Below are 13,133 nucleotides of genomic sequence, written 5' to 3'. Positions count from 1 at the left end.
GCGTGCTCAGATAATAGAACTAGAAATCTTACAAGCATGGATCCCTGCCGACACATTTGGAGCCCCAGGTGGGCAAATTGCCATTGAGTTTAAGGATATCCAGGCATGCTTCTACCTCGGATGAATGGAAATGAATCTAATTCGCATGTGGTGCCTGTAAGTCCTTGCCCTCTCGATATGATATGAATGTAATCTTTTGATTTTGTTGTAACTAACCCACGCCATGATTTGTAGAATGCATGTAGACTTTGTGAGAAAGAGGCCAGCTCTGAAACACGGGTATATAGACCCTTCACCTATAGCATCAACAAATTTTAATTACCCTAAAGAGTGGAAACTAGATTGCAAAGAACTAGGAGGTGGAAAGACACTTAAGGAGAAAGAGGACATCAGGAACAAGAAAATATTGGAAGAGTCCCTCAAGGTTGCGGCATACATTGCCCTATGTTTTAAAAATCTCCAACAACATGATAATATATGGATACCATACCACTTCAAGTAAGTTCGACTGTATGCTTAGCTTTGTTCAATATACTTTGTTCGATGCAAAAGAGCTTATGTGTTCCTTCTATGACTAAATTCGTGCAGCGATCACTAGATTTGCATAGGTGTCTGGCTCTCACATAGCATGGCATGGGTCTTTGATTCAGTAGATTTCCCAGTTGAGACATACAAAGACTTCATAGCGATTGTCAAGACGTATACATATCAACAATCCTTATTTTAGCTACTATGTTTGTATACATACTTGTAAGGTTCAATGTGGGATACTAACAAGTTGCATTTGCTAAAACCATTGGAACAGGGCATTCAGGCACTATGTCTAGGAACATAAGGGGAGGCATCATCCAAATAGGAAGGAAAAGTTGTATGTCAAAACTCTATGTGCGGTAAGTGTCATTTACTTTGGTACTCCATATATTACGTGTCTGTCAATAGCATTACCTAACATCTCCATATGCAAAACACACAGTGCCCCAAGCAGAAGCCTAGGAGTCTACATTGTGGATACTACACATGTATTATGATGAGTACCATCGGTGGCTACAACAGAAACCCCAATCTGGTAAGTTTGAACCTCTTCGCTCGTAGTATGAAAAGTTCACATATGTTGTGATATAGTAAACCTAAACTTGTTCTCTTATAGTTGGAGAAAGATAAAGACACGAGAAGGAACCCATACAAGGATGACGAGCTCTTAGAGATGGTCGGCGACCTTTGCAACTTCATAATGGACTAGATTGTGTACCATAAAGGCACTTACCATCATCTTCTTTCTGACTTAGGTAGTAATCCTCTATACCAACACCTTCGTGAGACTAATAGGCTAGCCCTAGGCCGTTGATGACAATGTGGACTTGTGGTATGGTTTGGATCAGACTTTAGAACGATTTAAACTTTGTTTTGCATGTGGACTTGTGGATTTCTTAATGGACTATGTTATAATGATGGACTTCATAATGGACTATGTTGTAATGATGGACTTTTGTGAATTATGACTTGTGATGATGTTCTAAATAATGGTCTTGTGTTTGTGGATGTATATATGTATATTTGTGGTGGTCAGATTCAAATTTGAATTATATATATATGTGTGGTCAGATTTGAATTTGAATTATTTATTTTTTTGCTGGAAAATCTACTGTAGGGGCGGTTCTTGATTGAACCACCCTTACAAATACACACAATAGGGGCGGCTGGTGATACAGCTGCCCTTACAGAAGTCTACTACAGGGGTAGTAGATATTACCAGCCACCCCTACAGAGGGAACTGTAGGGGTGGCTGAAAACACCAGCCGCCCCTATAGAGGGCACTACAGGGGGGGTTTGGAAATTGCCCCTATAGAGGCACCCTCTATAGGAACACCCTAGGAAGGGCGGCTGGTGCAGCCGCCCCTATAGAGGCACTAGAGCCATCCCTACAGTTAACTTCTGTAGTAGTGCTACAGTCGTTTGGTCAGTCGCCACACCTAGGGTGTGTGTCCCCACACTCCTCGTTGGTCATGCTGATATCTACGCCGCCTACTCTCACCACCACTTAATAGACGTCATCATCATGCCGGGCATGGCATCGATTGTTGATGATGCTGCGAGCATCATAGTTCGGCCCAAGATGTTCATGCATAGGTGGCTAGTGTGGAGCGGGTGCCAGGTCAGGCTACGGTGTGTGGTGGCCTCCTTCCCCACTCTCAGTAACTTTAGTGGTGAGTGGATAGAGCGATTTGATTGGCGTGGCCCTAGTCCCTCGGTGAGGCATGAGACCGTGAGCCAGTGTTGTGATATGGAGTTCTCCACCTACCGAATGGGGTGGTCTCCACCAGCGCTCAAAGGTTTTGTCTGTTCCTGCGGGTTCACAGGCTCGAGGAGGCCACACAAAAGCATCGCAGCAGCAGCGATGTTTTGGCCAGCCCAAGCAAATTGAGGGGGATCATTCCCTCCATCCAAGATGTTATGCTGGACCTGACAGGCATGACCCTAAGTGCCACTCACTGGGTTACGTGCACGTGATGTAGCTAGCTACGTCGAGCGTGTTAGCGCAGGTGGTGGCTGACTCTATTGCCTTCATCATAACTCCTCGCTATGCTCCTACGCATGCGTGAGGGCCTTCACATGAGGGTCTAGAGGGGTATGAGTCTATAGAGACTCTGCTACCACCTATGGCTATCTTGGGGCATCCGCCATAGCACACTCCTAGGATAGAGGGTGGCCAAGTGCCACATGGTGGTGCCGATGCTAGAGCCATCGCTTTCGACCTCATCATCGACAAGGTCATGAAAGGTGGTGGGAGCATAGCCCACCATCCCCATAAACTCGGATGTGAGAGGGGGTGGCATCAGCATCCTTTGGAGCCCCCATGCATACACATCCATAGGGAACATGAGGCCATAGGGGAACCAGTCATACGATAGTCGTGGTGAAGACAATGGGACCCCTCTAGAGAGCCGGTGGAAGGTTTTAAATAGTGAATAAAGAACAATATGTACGTTACTCACCATGGAGTTTGAGCCTAGCATGGGCTTGAAGTGAAGCGTAGGTGTCTCAACGTTGAGGTCGTTGAGTGGCCAAGGGCCAGTGGAGGGCGCTCCTCCTCTAGTGGGTGCCAGGATGGGTGCCTCCTCATGGAGGCGCAATACGCTGAGCCGGTCAGTGATGAAGTCTAGACTCTCAAAGAGGAAAGTCTAGAGCAGTTGAAAGATAGGAGGAACCCACATCCCAACATGTGGGAGCGTAGGAAACTCCAGCGAGCCAAGGCAAATTGTATCACTTGAGTTCACCATGATGAAGATTATAGAAAGGTGGGCCATCCGGTGACCAAAAGCATGAATGCACGGCGTCCTCCCCACGAACAGTGCCAACCGTCGGTGCAAAAAATGACCAACAAGTAAATATTTATAGTTTTGACGTGTGCTGTGATTGGAAGTGGCCTAGCACTCAATGACATAAGATTTATACTGGTTTAGGCAACGTGACCTACGTCTAGTTTTAGTTGGTCGGTGACTTTTATTCCTAAGCCCAGGTGCTCAAAGTTTGCTATGGGGTTACAAAGTATGGAATGAGAAGGGGTCTTAGAGGCCCTGTCGGACTCTAAACCAAGTGGTTAAGAGTGATAGGTGCTCTAACATACGCTAAGTATTGGAGCGTATGCTCTATGTAGCTAATGAGATCTAGAGCTGTGGAGCTGTTCAAATGCTCTGGTTCTCTAGAGCCATATCTAGAGGGTGAATCCAGCATCGTCCCTATTGGGATAGAATGCATCCCCTTTTATAGGTGAAGGGGATGGATTTATAAGTGAGAGAGAAAGAGAGTGTATGTGTACTACCTAGTCTTATTCCTCATGCCATCGGGTATGAGACGTTTGTCGGTGCCCATAATACTGTTCATGCCCAGACACGTCTAGTATGGCAAATGTCGGCGCCAACAACATTGTTTGGGTTCTGACACACCTAGAAGGTTACATAGTACCCATCTAGCATAGCCTCTACAGGTGTGTAGGGTATTGTAGGGTACGGTCCTCGATATTGCGGTTGACTTGAGCGCCTTTCCTTATTTGTTTCGCCTGATCCTTGGGTCCTCACCGAGCGGGCATCCCCGGTCGATTGTTCTCAGTCGGCTCCAACCGTGTTGGTCGGGGAAGAATCTTGAGTAGAAGTCCAGCATATCCCCAGTTAGAAAAGGAGGTCAGAGTTGGACTGTGTCCCCTCCTTGGCCAGGCCTTTCAGTCAGGAGACCGGATCAGTTTTGGTAACTAGGCCTGTCCCGGGAGGCGCACGTTGTCACTACGTCGTCTGCTAGGGCCGAGTTTTTCGCTAGGAAGTGGGCCCATTGGGGACCTTAGGTTTATGAACCCTGACACTGTGACTCAGTTAAATAGTCCCTATAAGGACATGTTTGCTGGAATCTATTTTAGTGAAAGTTTAGGGGCCTCGGTGCAAATCTAGTTTTTTCTTTTATGGCTGAAATTTAGAAAATCATAATAAATTGTAAAAAAATCATAAAATAGCAAATGAGTACTTTTTAGAATCCTTGTGAGTAGATATATACAGTAGAGTTATAATATGATATATGTTAGTAGAAAGTTTCTGATGTTTTTATTTATTCTTTTAAAGTGCTTTTAAAAGTGCTTTTAAATTGGATAGATGCATATCTTGAGTTATAGAAGTCCAAAAATGGTAATTCTAGTTGTGTTAATCTTGTGATGACATTATCTAGCTAATAAAAATGTTAAGCATGCTAGTTGTGTATAGTTTTTATAATGTTTTGATTCAATCTTGTTAAATAGGCAATATTAGCTTATTTTGCTTGTTATTCTCATATATAAAGTTGTCGTGCTCCAATTGCTGTGAAATTTTTATGTTAGGCTACTGATTCTATATGTGTACTGTGGTAAAAAATTCATGGTCATTGGATGTAGTATGGTTGAATTATTGATTTAACATTTTTATTGCTTGATAAATGGTTTTAAATAAGTTATATTTTTTATGTAGGTGTAAAAATGGAAAATATGGTTCCACTACCTTTGTATGATATTGTGATACCATAATAACATATAATATGGCTATGTGTTTATAGAAAATGATGGTCTTTAGATTTATCTTGCTTTTACATGTTTTCTTGCAACATCAATTTGTCTTTTTCATAGTTATTAATCTATAAAACCTGAGCATGTGACATTTGTGCAGTAGCCATGTTTTGATAACATCTACCACTCATAAAAATACTTAGACCCAAAATAGTTGTGCTCATATATCACTAAAATTATATATATATATATATATATATATATGGTTATTAGGAGAAAGGATTAATAAAAGCATAATTGTAGATAAAGCTTGTAATTGTATTTGGTGATGCTTTGTGTGATTAGTGTTCAATAAAGTGTTGCTAAGTATGTTAGTGATGGTTGAAGTTCTTGAATGGCTCATGTGTGCATGCTCTTTGTTAGCAAAACAAGTGAAACATAAAATTGTTACATTCTGAAATGGTTGTATGTGAATTTTCTATTGTGATGATAACTTCGTGAATCAAATGATGTTTTCTATAGATATATTGAATATAAAAGTTAGTAAATAATTTCCTTATCCTATTTGTACTAAAATTTCATGATTTTAGGCCCGATGGTTTAGGAGTTATGGATTTTTGAAGGTTGCTGTTCAGGTTTTGCATGATCTCTGTATAGATCTGAAATGATTGTGTTGTTTGACTTAACTAAGCTTTGAATCATGTCTTGGAGATTATATAATAAGTGAAGTGCTTTTCATGAGATTTCCAAATTAGTTAAATATCACCCATTTTGGTGGTCTAAATCTCTAGTTATGAGCATATGAAGTGGAGTGACAGATTTTGTCCTAATCTAGACTAGAGATGTCTTCTTTGTGATATTTGACCTGGTTAACTTTGGAATTAGCTTGTGGTGTTTATAACAAAGTTGTGCATGGTTTGCTAAGATTTTTAAAAAGTCTAGAACCACCTTGTTGTGAAAGATAGAATTCAACTTATTGCTGTCTGAAGTTGCATGTTAGATTGTGTCCATGTTTTGGACAGAATTATTGCTTTGTGTGTTTAAGACCAAATAACTATTGAATCACCTAAATATAATAATAATAAAGTTATATAAAACTTAATAATATTTCTATAAAGTTATGGATCATACTTGTTGGCTGATTAGAACTCTAGTTATACATTTCTGAAGTTAATGTCTGTTTTCTGTCCTTATCGATATAGACCTGAGATATTGACATATTAGATCATGTTAACCTTTGAATTAGATTTTGAAATGATTAACAAAGTTGTAGACAATTTCATTAGCTTTCCAGAAAGTTCAAGATCACTTTTATTAAATGATTGTAACTCTAGTTATGGTTAAAACACATGACTGTTGTACTACTGTCCAAATTCTATGTATGCACTTAAGTTGATTGCCCATTGTTGATGTTGTTGGTGCATGCTCTAAATTATGTAGACCTAGTTACTTAGTTGAATGACTTGCTCTCTAGTGCTTAAATCAATATGATGTGACCATTCTTCATATTCATGCACTTGCATTATTGCATCTCATCCTGGTACGCTAGATGCACCACGTGAAGGACGTGATGATGGAATCGAACCAGAAGACTGGTATTGGTGGACCTATCCCGAAGATGGAAGGACCCCATAGAGTACATGCCTGAATAGGAGATTCTTGTCATGTGAGTGTCGTCTAATAAACACTAAACTAGTGTTGGATCCTAGGCAAGCCTCAGAGCATTCTAAGCCTCCTATGTTTTTACAAATATCACTTGAGTCATTTATATTTGATGCATTATTGTGGCAAAACCGCCTAATCTAATGCCCTCTTAGGAGTACTCGTCTTCCATTAGACACTAAGTACTCAAGGGAGGACACCGAATCATGTGGTTCCATCGAGCACACCCCAAGGGAGAACCCAAAAATTCATATTTTTCCATCAAAATCACAAATGAGAGAATAAAGCTTACATCATTCTTAACCATTTCTTACATCACTTTTAATATAATATCAGAGTATAATATTTATTGTTATAACAACGGAATGTAATCATATTATCAGAGTTATGAATAATTTAATTTAACAGCAGAATATAAACATGTGATCAGAGTTATAGCAGAAATAAATAGCTATTCATGACATGATGAAGCATTGATATATAAACTATGACAATAGATTATAAAACTTTTATTTATAAAAATATGTGGTGAGAGTTATAAATAAAAACTATGATCATAGCGTAAAGGAAATCCTCTCTGAGCCCACCAGGAGGAATCCATACACAAGAGGAAGCTCTAGCATCCACCAATCACCTGCAACAGGGGAAAATAAAACCCTGAGTACTAATTGTACTCAGCAAGACTTACCCGACATGAGAAAAGAAAAGACTCCAAGGATATGCAAGGCTATTTGGCTTGTGAGTTTATTACATCTACAGGAAGCATTACTAAGCGTGCGTCCTTATATTCAATTTTTATTAACAGCCGTATTAGTTCATTAACTAACCATTCTATGTAAGCACCTATGCTCTTTCAAGCAGGTGGTAAGCAATCAGATTTCCTTTTTCCATCTTTCATCTTTCAGTTCTTACTATGGTGCTAGACCCCAAAACAAGCCATACCGGATCGCCCGGTGATTCATGAATCAATGCCGCTAGCTGGGTACCCTGAAAACATATGCCCCACTTGTACCCCAGGCACAAGTAGGACCAACCCATCACCCTCCTGTCATGGGGTCCTAGGTCTCCGTCCAAACTTGGACTCCCTAGCCCCCTGCTCCTGAGTCCTAGGACTTAGTGCGGTGCAAGGACCACCACCATCCCAGCCTCCAATCAGTTGGTCCTAGAAAGAGCTAGAACCCACGACAAGAGAGCAACAAGTCTTCTATGTGCCCATACCCAAGTATGTGTTCAGGATAATAAATCTATGACTTGCCTAGAGACTTATGCAACGGTCGGTCCTTAATCGACATGGATAGGGAAAATAGTGTAACCAAGCTATGCCCCATTAGCCACAATACACAACCTCTTACACCCATCAGTACCCAAACCATATCCTAACCAGTCACCATTTTCCTTTCCACCATTTATATTTTTCCAAGTGATAATAATACAGTAATATATTTCCTACCTCTCTGCGAGTGATAGGCAATCACTCGACTTCTACCGAAGCCCTATAGCATAGAAATCTATACGATCCTAATCATTACTAGTAAGACTCATAGGATAAAGATATATATGCAAGTGGGATTTCATTCAACTCCTTAAAACTTAATGCACAAATATAATTTAAAGTGCAGAAAAGTAGGGGTTATGCACCGTGGCTTACTTGTGCAAGATTTAATCAGAAGTTAGCTTTCCATCATGGTGACACGATCTCCAAAAATACCATTTCTCCTAGAAACTCCTGATGACTCCATGATCCATCGAAGTCCCTATTATGATATGCAATGCGATGCAATGTAAAGACATAATTAATCGACTGCAATCAGTGACTTGTAAAAATATGATTTTCGCCTCTCAAGTTAACGAGCTAGTTCTAACTGATGACCGTACTTAGGCTACATATCCATGTTGTTGAATAAGACATTATTTCCTAACAATTATTTTAATTATATAAACCCAAGTTGTTTCTTTATTTCATTCTATCGATTTAATCATTATTCAAAATAGGGCATCATTATCTACCTAGCAAACTAATTATTCAGAAGCTATAAAAATTACAATAAGTACCTAATATTGCTAGGAGCCTACTATAAAAATTTTAGATCCAACACTATTACCAATTTATCACAACAATTCCTACAAGTTTATATTTTTATAATATTAAGTACCTTAAATTAATTATATAGCTTCCAAGAATATTACCAAACTATGTGAATAAAATATACTAACAGGTATATTATGATTTTAAGAGACTAACAAAATTAGTTTCATAATTTTTGGACACCTACACCATTTTATATTAATTTTACAAGTTTGCTTCAGCATTAAATTAGAAAATACCTCAAAAATGAAAAAGGGTCGGCGGCAACTAAACTGGCCTAGTAGTCGCGCGCACGGCCTGCTAACTAGGTGTGGCCCAGTGGTACCATAAAGGGTGCGGCGGCCCAGGTCGGCGCGTGGCCAGCGGCCTAGCAACCCCCAATGCGGATGCGCGGCCCACAGGCACGCGCGTGGCCCGATGGTAGGCGGACCGTAGCCCAGCACGAGCATGCTGGCCAGAGGCCCAACAAGCCAGCCCATGCGGCCAGGCAAGGTAATCATGGTATTTTAGCGGTGAGGCCCCTGAGCTTTCTATAAATCAACTAAGCCCTTACTTGTAAATGTATGACTCAAGCACTTATGCGAAATGAACCCGGTAAAGAATCCGATTTGCGCTTCCTCACCTTCCCTTCATTCTCAAAGAAGAGGATGTCCGGCCGGCGGTCAATCCTAGCTAGGGAAGGCACAGTAGTGGCAGAAACTGCTGATGAGGGACACGAGAGCCCGTGCGAAAATGGGCTGGCCGTGGCAAGACCCAAGTCGGCCCCCGATAGCATGCCCGCGTGAGCCACGCTAACGAGCACACCGGTAGTGGCGACGCTGGCTAGGTGGGGATGGTGGGAGAAGTGATGGGCGGCCATGGTGCACCCATGGGTGGCTATGGCACGGTGGCCAGCGTGGCAGGCCCCACGACACCAGGTGGACCTGGCGCAGGCGCACCTGATGGCGAAGGAGCAGCCGGTTCGGCGTGGCCATGGGGATGCGACATGGGACCGCGCCTGAGGGGCAGCAGTCTAGAGCAGATCAAGGCTCACATGCGGGGAAGGAAGAGGAGGGGCAGCGCTGTGGAAGTAGCCGATCCGGTGCGGGATCGTGGGACTCACGCGCACATGTGAGGAGATGTGCAACGGTGCAGCAGGCGCGACTGGAGGTGACAAGGTGCTGCAGCCATCCCAAAAGGGCAGCGGCATGGGGCAATGCGGGCCCAGGTGCGCTTGTGCGAGAGGGGGAAAACTAGCATCGAACGGCGGTGGGGACGTGGACGGGGCAGCACTACGGGCCTCCAGAGCGCTTGCGCGTGCTCACGAGGGACCGACATTGGGTGGGCAGGAGGCACGGTGATGACGGGGGCACTACAGCATGGCGACCGAATGTACGAGATGTGGCTCCATTGCAACGCAGGCTTGGCCATGGCAGGTGCTGCGGAGCAGCGAGCAACGGAGGTGGAGCGGTACGGCAACACGGCCTAGGCGCGCTCGGTGGCCGGGCAGCGGCATTGGTGACTGGTAGTAAGAGAGGAAGAGCAAACAGAGCCAAGGAAAAGCAGGTGAGCGAGAGAGAGCAAGGAAAAGAAAAAGGACCTGCTGCTGATTGAATGCTCGGTGGTACTGTAAAGTACCTGCTCGATTGGCGCTCACATAAAAAATATCGAACGCGATGCAAGCGAGGGAGAAAAGGACAGTGATGCAGGCAAATAGACACACAAGGGTGTAGAGCGCGCGTGGGTTGGCAGTGCATGCAGGAGCATAGGTGGGCCGGGCACAACATGGCCGGCAGGAGCAACGCGACATGGCGTAATAAATCAAATGATTGATTCAGAGCAGGGGGATGCACCACCGTCATCACACTAGCGCATAGACACGACAACTCAAACTTGGTGGGACACGAAGGTAGACCACTATGCTACAACCAGGACAATAGCGCGATGGAACAATAGAGGCAGACCATGGTTGAGCAATACTGGTGGCACACGTGCTGGCGCTACGTAACTCATGGCCAGAGAGATCGTGCGCATGTAGCAATGGTATTGAGCAAGCCGACAGCGTCGCAGTGGTGCAGGGACCAGGCCACGATGCGAGACGGCAGGAGCACCACAGTAGAACAAGGCAGCAGCAGCGGTCAGGCTGGCCGGAACAACATCACGCACGCTTTTAAAAGCTGAACTAAAAACAACTTACTAATGCTGATGAAGGCTCAAGTACACACTTTGATACAACAAATCATACCAAAACATGAAACTAAGATTTAGAAAATTTTGTTAGAATTCCTAACGCTGAAAATAGTATTTTATCTACTAAACTTGCACTTCAAACTTTTATCTAAATATGAATTACAAGCTATATTTTATTTGGTTTATAAAAATTATTTTTCACGCTTAATCCCATAGAACAAACCATCCGCTACTTATTTGCTAGAATTGTTGCCCGACATTCCTCAATATCTTTACGCACTGAGTAATTTAACTTGGGTGTTTATTTGAGTCCATAAAACAGAGTCACACAGGATTCGCTTATCGCTTCAAGTATGTTTTAAATAAAAAATCCGAGAAACTCACTTTAGAAATTTTTCTTAGGCCTAAATCTCGGTGCTAAATAAGCTCGTAACACCAGATGTGTTACAATTATGTTATAAGAGTTGATTAGAATCACTTGATGCATAGAACTACCTTGTCCAAAAATATACCTTGAACCCTATGTAGGTCCAGGATTGAATGTATGCTTAGCAATGCTTAGTCGGTAGAAGTCGGGTGATTACCTGCCACCTACATGATATAGGCTGATAACTAATGACAGTTGGCTATATTTGCTAGCGTGGAAATAACCATGTGGCAATGAATAAAGGAGACCAGGCGGGATCGTGATAGATAAGCAACAAGGCATGGAGGCCTTGGGTGCCTATCTATCCTTGTATGTGTCGATTAAGGATAGATTCACTGTACGTCCTCATATCATGTTGAACGCATGCCTAGCACTTAGCTGGCTAGATCCGATGATACAACCGCGAAGTCGAGTAGTTCAATTCAGGTTGGGCCCCAATAAGTGGAAGTGCGCACTCTAGAGGTAGTAAAGATGTGCGGAGAGTCAATGGCATGAGTCCAAGGGCGGGTTCGAGTCCCGATCTTTCTGGTAGATTGGTAGAATCTTTGAGGGTGTAGTGCTGATCAAACCCACGATTGTACCTAAATTATACCAAAGGTGACCTGAGGCTACCTTAGCATGGGGGTGTCTCAATTTGTGTTAGAAATAAATTCTCCAGCTAGGTAGGAATTGATTCGAATCGCCGTCCCTCCCGGATAGTGAGAACTTGACTGAGCAACGGCAACATAGCATTAATTGATGGAATTTGATGGTTATGATGAATATAGAAAGGTTACATCGGCTATGGTTACTATTGCATGTTACTAAATGATATTCCATATGTTTAGCATAGGGTAGTTGCTAATCTAGAGAGGAATAGCTATAATTAACTTAGTTACTAAATTATAAAATGTATAGCTCAACTAGTGGCTTTTATGCAAAATTTTGTCCAGCTAGCTCCACCTATAAAGCCTTGCATACTCCTTGGTGTCACTTTATTTTTGGTTTATGACGGGTAAGTCTAGCTGAGTACATTCGAGTACTCAGGGTTTATCCCACCATGTTGCAGGTGAAGTTCTCGGCCTGCTGAAGATGGTGCTAACCGCCGATGGGTTCGGTGACTCTATATTTATTTCTCATCTATATGCTTTTGTTGGAGGACATTACTTATGCTAGCAATGTATTTAGAACTTATATGAATGTAATCATTTGAAAGCTAGGTTGTTTTCCTTTAACCGGTTTTAAAACTCAACTTGTACTATTATTTGTGAATCCATTTGTAATATTATTTCCACTGCAACTCTATGTATGTGTTGTGTATTTGCTTAATCATGCGATCTTGATTATGATGTTGATTTACCGAGGTCCTTTGTGACACTAGGCGGACTATCGGGTTTATATAAGTGAAAGTATGCGTGAGTCAACGTGTTAAACGGGGACAACTGTACCTGATCTTGTATAAATTGGGTGGTTCTATCATAGCTAGTATTAGAGCAAGATTAAGCATAATACTGTCATATACATAGTTTTAAAAGCCAAGTTTTTGTTTTAAAAAACCTATTTTGACTAAAACTTTAGCTATAGACAAATTTGTCATAACTTATTTGCAAAACTATGCTAGCAACAACCTCTAGTTAAGCCCTAATTAAGGACTACTAGGTGGCTAAGTAAACTAACACTAACTATGGGGGATGTACTATATTGCAATTTTTTTTTCGTTGTCCATACGGCAGTGCTGTTGTATGGATGTCATTCGCTTGAGTGGTAATGTATGGATAATATACCTCTAC

The 13,133-nt window shown here is 42.2% G+C and overlaps 1 long non-coding RNA gene across 1 annotated transcript; it reads left to right on the top strand.

Moving 5' to 3' along the window:
- The first annotated feature begins 652 nt into the window (after nt 1-652).
- Nucleotides 653-1,314, top strand: LOC136484418 (uncharacterized). Its single transcript, XR_010765940.1, has 4 exons — nt 653-699; nt 806-890; nt 974-1,066; nt 1,148-1,314. It is a non-coding gene; the product is annotated as an uncharacterized lncRNA (long non-coding RNA).
- The last annotated feature ends 11,819 nt before the right edge of the window (nt 1,315-13,133 follow it).

Source organism: Miscanthus floridulus, chromosome 1 (genome assembly GCF_019320115.1).
Source record: "Miscanthus floridulus cultivar M001 chromosome 1, ASM1932011v1, whole genome shotgun sequence".
In the NCBI taxonomy this organism is placed as follows: Eukaryota; Viridiplantae; Streptophyta; class Magnoliopsida; order Poales; family Poaceae; genus Miscanthus; species Miscanthus floridulus.
This window is presented reverse-complemented; position numbering and strand designations above follow the sequence as displayed.